Raw genomic sequence first — 5,996 nt, forward strand, 5'->3', positions numbered from 1 at the left:
GGTTAGAACTAGTTAATATGAGATCACAGTCAAATCTGAAATGTGTGAAGTCTAATCTCATGTCAAACCCAATTAGATATCCAGATTTTAACAATTAAAAAACAACAAAAACAGAATATAAAGAAAGCATATTTTTGAGGATATGGTTTGTATTCATTCTCTCTAATATTTTCTACCATTTTAAACATTATCAAGCTATTTAAAAAATGTTCTGAAATCTTACTAGAACCCAGAAGACACACTGACAGCTGTATGTACAGACAGACGGTCAGTGGAGACCGGGAGTCCATGACTGCAACTTAAACTTCAGTGTCAGTCAGCTGGTCATCTGCTGAAAGGTGAGAATAAATAAACAGATGTTTTCCTTATGATTCACTAAGATGAAGTCATGTGTGTGGCTTAATCAACAAGTGAGACTTACCATGCTTCCTCCCTGCTTTGGTTAAAATCCAAAATATAAGATGTTCAGTAAGAAATGTATCAATCGATCAAAATCAGTTCACGCAAAGCTGCCCCAGCAATGAGTCTGCTGAGCGGTGTCACCTCATTTCTCTATAAGAAGACCTCCACGCCCTCTTACTAGAGTTACTCATTAATCTGGCAATAAACATAACCGACACAGGCGATAACACTAGAACCATGACCATTTGTGAAACCCTTTGCTAAAAGTGAATCTCAAGATCTCCCCGGTTCACACATTGAGGAGTTTTGTGCTCAGTGTGAAATCACCTGGTTGTGGTGCTGCGGGGGTTCAGCGGCTCAGCGAGAGATTGAATGAATAATTATCCTCCTGAGGCTTAAAGGTCAAAGACAAGAGTTTAGGTTGTTGAGAAACATTCCGTCTTTGACACACACCCTTGTTTGTGTAGATGTTGATGACACAGATGTAATAAGACATGACAAGCTTTATGTGTGGGGGCTGTTGTCAGAGCTTCTTCTTTTAGATTCCTTCTGTGTGGAGATGGATGTTTCTGAGAATTTTTTCCCATTCATATTACAGCAGTGGACGCAAAACACTGCTTCTTTAAATGCTGATTATGACAAAAGTCTTTCTTGGTTTACGTGAGTGTGTAAATATTCTTTAAATAAAGTACGGCCCGAAATGCAGAAAATGTACGTTGACTTACATATTCCTGTACAGTTTGCACTTGTCACTTTGGTTTCGACACTTGCATCCTTGAATGTATGTAATTTAAATATGCAAATAGTTGCAAATGCACCACAGAGCTGACATTTCCTTCTCACTTTTCCATTGTGATGTTCACCCTGTGTTAACTTACACATGACGATAAAACCATAAACTATGTTCTTCCACTGCTCTTGTTTTTTACAGGTGATAAGCTCTGAAACAGATCACATTTTCTTCCCTGTGTGAGATACACTATGACCATGTCTGTGAAAGTTATGAGGTATAAGTCCACAGTGCAGCCTTCCTTTAAGCCTTCACAATTCAAACAGCCATTGTATGTCAATATCTCAACCTTTTCTAAACCAGCAATATCCTGTCAGGGCGTTGAAATCCTTCAACAAGGGAAGACAGGATGTTTTTTCTTAGCTTTATGGCTCCATGCTTCCACAAAGTAGTAAAACGCGATATTGTAGCAACCTGGCTGCACTTTGGGAGTCGTTTAATGATTCGCAGCTCGTCACCTTCATGCTTGTCTCTCCTCAGTGGAGTCAGCAAGAGGACAAAATAATAGATAAGTGACTTTGTTTCCCTCACACAAAGTATCCTTGTTGGAAACAGCTTTCTTTACAAGGCTCTCATTCATGTATCTGAATACCCTTCCCTTCCCTCCTCCTCTTCCTCCCTCCATGTCTGCAGGAGCTGAGGCCGAAACAAGAGGGTTCCCCAGAGGTAACGTAAGAAGACCAGGTGTGACGTGAGGTGCCCAGGTGGGGGGGGACCTGAGTGTCTTGGTTGGGAACCTCTCTTGCGTCACATGTGATGTAGAATGAGGGGGATTCCAGAAGATCTTTCCCACTTTTGTCTCCCTCTGCTGAATGAGGAGCAGCTTGGAGGGAGGCACGCTGGGAAGGATGCACTGCTTTTACAGATTTGGAAACTTGCCAAATAGGTTTCGGTCACTTTTAGGTTTTGATGTTAGCTATCTTTATATTGTTCATGAGAAAACTTTTAAGATTACATTCAAACGAGCACAAACACATACTTTTTTAGGATTATAATTTCAGAGTAGAAAAGGACCATGGACATTTGTCTTGTGGGGTTGTGTCTCTATGTTGCTCTGGTTCTTGTAAGTCTGAGCATTAAGCAGTTTTCTCTTGACTGTGTGATGTTGTGTTATTGACAGATAATCAATGTTTTATGCAACTAAGTACCTGAGAAGGTATAGTACAGAGTACATTCACTTAGTCACTGTATTACAGTAACATATTGAGATATTATATTTGAGTATTTACATTTCATGCCACTTTGTACTTTTAACTACAATTTACTTCATTGTATACAACTTCAGAATATGTTAAGTTTTGTCAAATATGATCAATTATGGAGAGGATACAATTATTGAGTATTTTTGTTTCATCACTTGTACTTAAAGTCTTACAGCATTTTTTTTTAAAGTTATCCAACATTTTTGTAGGTAATTCTCAACTTCTTTTCAATGCAGACAAACCTGTTTAAGGTATTTCTTCTGGAATCTATGGACACTCGATTGGAGGACGTTTTAAAAGAAGTGGAATTAAACGAAATAACTGCAGTTTCACTTCTTTTAAGAAATACAGGTTTCTATAACTCAATCTTATGATATACGACGATAAAATTTAAATTTCCCTCTGATTATTTTACATGTGTACTTCCTCAGCCGCCTGGAGAACACGGCCTGCTCCCCAAGCAGTGATGCCCTGTGTAGGCAGTGCCTCCCTGGGTGAGGTACCCTTACACACCGCAATCATCCATCATCTGAAACATGCCATTAGTCTTTTTGTAAAACTGTGGTTGTGCAAGCAGGTGTTATGAACTCCGGAGCGTGACTGGGGAAGTGGAGCCGTCCTGTGTGCCGTGTCACAGCCATGACACCGTCCATAAAGACTGTTTGCTTTCCACAGCTCAGGGCTGGAAGGCAGGTAAGATCCAGTGATAAACCAGGGACTGTACGACAGTGTAGACAACTATGTTAATAACGTTGTATGAAGAGTTTTATGGTGACATGTTGTAAAGGAAGATTTGCAAGTGTTATTCTCTGATAAGACAGTGACGTCACTTTTCAAATTACAAAGAACCTAAGTAAGAGTGAGTGGATTTTCATTACTTTATTCTTTTCAGTTTGACTTGACAGATTGTTTTGTTCAATCAAGGAGTAAAGGAAGAAGACATTTCAGTGATCCTGATTGGTTCAGCAACAGCTTCCTCTGTTTTCCTCTTTGCTCTGCTGCTTTGGGCTTTCCTCCTGACTGCCGAGAGATTCAGTGAGTTAGACAAATTCTGTTTGATGTCTCTTCTCCTTCTCTCCAATCTGACTTCCGTTTGCTAAATGTGCATTATATAAACGTGTTGCTACATCCAGAGCAGATTCCAGACTTTTATCCTGGACCTGAGGGACTGTTGTCTGCAGCAGATCTTCGGTATGTAACTTCAGAGACGCCTTCACAGAAGGAGTTTCTTTCCAGGTTCTCTGCAAATAGCACTTACTGAATTATTACTCATTGAACCAGACCATAACTAATTATTTATATAAATTTCATCTGTTCCCAGAGGCATGAACTCACTGAACCATGGGAATGAGGCGCATCCTACTTCTATTGTGATTAATGTCACCACCAACATCAAGCCCTCTGGTCAGCAGACAGAGAACATCACACTGGAGGAACAGAAAAGCAGCTGCTTCTCCACAGAAGAGGTGAAATACACAGGACAAATAAAACTTATTGTCAGGGTCATGGCAGGAATCGAAACAAAATCAGATTTACAGTGCTGCTCCTTTCTTTGTCATTATCCCATAAATAAGATATACGATTGTTGTAAAAAACTCTTTATGCTTTATTCAAAATCCACACGAGATCCTAAAATCAAACATCATTTCAAATGTGCTTATCATAAAAGCTGTAAGTGGGAATGATTTTGTTCTTTACTTTTACTTTAAATGAAACACATTACACAAGTAACAACAGTTTATCACAGGGATAATATCAGGATCAGTTGTATCTTTGTCTTTTCTTGTTTCTTTTCTATGTCAACATCAGATGGAGGACAAGCTGCAGCAATATGGGAGAAGGCTCAAGGTGTGTATGTTTTCATTAAGACAAAGCAAACATAGCAGTTATTCGGTTTGGACTATAAAAGGGCCGTTCAATTTAACCTCTGGGTTTCCAAGTAGGAGGCACCATCCTGTTGAATAGCCTCCATCAGCAGGGACCATTTCTAAAGTTCATGCCTGATTCCTTGTTCTTATTCTGCCTCTGTCCAGGTGACAGTGTCGAGACGCTCGACTATGACTCAGTCCAGGACTTGTCCCTGCTCCTCGACTCTGCGGACGACAAGAAGGCGTTGAGGGGACTGGGGCGGTCCCTGGGTGTCCCACCTCAGGTCGTCCCTCATCTCCGAGGCTTCCAGGACCTCTTCCAATACCTGTGAACCTCCACCTACCCACTGCTGCCCCAGCTGGCCCAGGCTGCTGCACTCGTGCCTAATCCTGAGGTCGTTGCTAGGATACACAAGGCTGTGGTGAACAAGTGACCACTTAGCCCCTGAGGATGCGTTACCATGACTCCAGCTGTATAGTATTTCTGACCCACTTTAGGTGATGACTCTGTTACCAGCCGGGACGCCCGATGCTCCTGACACGTCTCCCTTGAGACACAATGATGCTCTTTGTCCTGAAATAAATTGATTTTGGGTGAAGTGGGATATTACTGTTAGTAGATATAAAAGGCATGAAATTAGCATCAAAGAGACTTCCAACACTTTTTTTGCTCACTTTATTGGTTCCACCTGAATTAATCAATCATGATAATAGAAGCCATGAGACTGACTAAACCGTACAGACGGTATAAGCCATTATTTGTGCTCTGCGTGTTAAATAACACAATATCCAGGTCATTGCAACTGAACCTACCATGCGGGGTTGCTTCCTGTTTACTGTGTAAAATGGAGGAGAGGCCCTCTGGCTCGAGCATGTGAGAGCGACCAGGACAGAGGGAGCAGTGTTCATATCAGGAGAAAGAACATAGAGCCCTGAGAAAATGTGTTATTCTCTCACTGGGAGACGTTTGCCAGCTGAACATTTTTCCTGATCTCCAGCTCTGCAGATTCTTCAGAACGTTAAGTCTGGTAAGGTTCGTTTATTCGCTACTTTTCAAATCAAACTCAAAGGATAACGATGAACAAATTGTCAGTGAGGTTTGGTGTCTTCTCTAGAAATCAATTTCCCTCTTGTCTGAAAAACTTTAAGAACCATAATAAAAAATATGTTATAAGGAAAGTACTTAGTTTGTTTAAGTAAACACTGTTGTACAATTTATGTATCCTCTATGTTTTTAACGGTATCTACTGTACATTTGATTTGCTGATATTCTGATCACTCTAATCTGATCAAGTGGACACACTTTCTTTTTTCAAGTGTACATTCAATAACTAACTATAAACGCTAGGTGGCGCTCTTGATCAACATAGCAAATATGTCCAATATTTTTCGAGCACTCCCCCCGCCTCCCCCGCGTAGATCGTGAATGGAACAGATGATCCACTACTCTGTAGAATTTGGCCCATTCAGACAACTTTGGAGTGTAGAACTGTACCTGAGGAGATTTTGGAGGTAATAATGCTACTTGCTTGTATGTCAAATTAATTCAGTGGAAATAAATTGTGTCCTTCAGTCGATTATAGTGGAAAATCAGCAGCTACTCATCAGTAGAGCAAGATATTAAAAATAGCCCAGCCTTTACCAACTGCAGCATGTGATGAAGGCCTCCACATAAATTCTACAATATTTATAAATGGGGCAGTTTGTACAGTGAGCAAAGGATTTTTACTTTTG

General features: G+C 40.6%; 1 pseudogene; it reads left to right on the plus strand.

The window, feature by feature from the left end:
* The first annotated feature begins 1,389 nt into the window (after positions 1–1,389).
* On the plus strand, positions 1,390–4,696 carry LOC133011457 (uncharacterized; annotated as a pseudogene).
* Positions 4,697–5,996: the final 1,300 nt, after the last annotated feature.

This window comes from Limanda limanda, chromosome 10 (genome assembly GCF_963576545.1).
Source record: "Limanda limanda chromosome 10, fLimLim1.1, whole genome shotgun sequence".
In the NCBI taxonomy this organism is placed as follows: Eukaryota; Metazoa; Chordata; class Actinopteri; order Pleuronectiformes; family Pleuronectidae; genus Limanda; species Limanda limanda.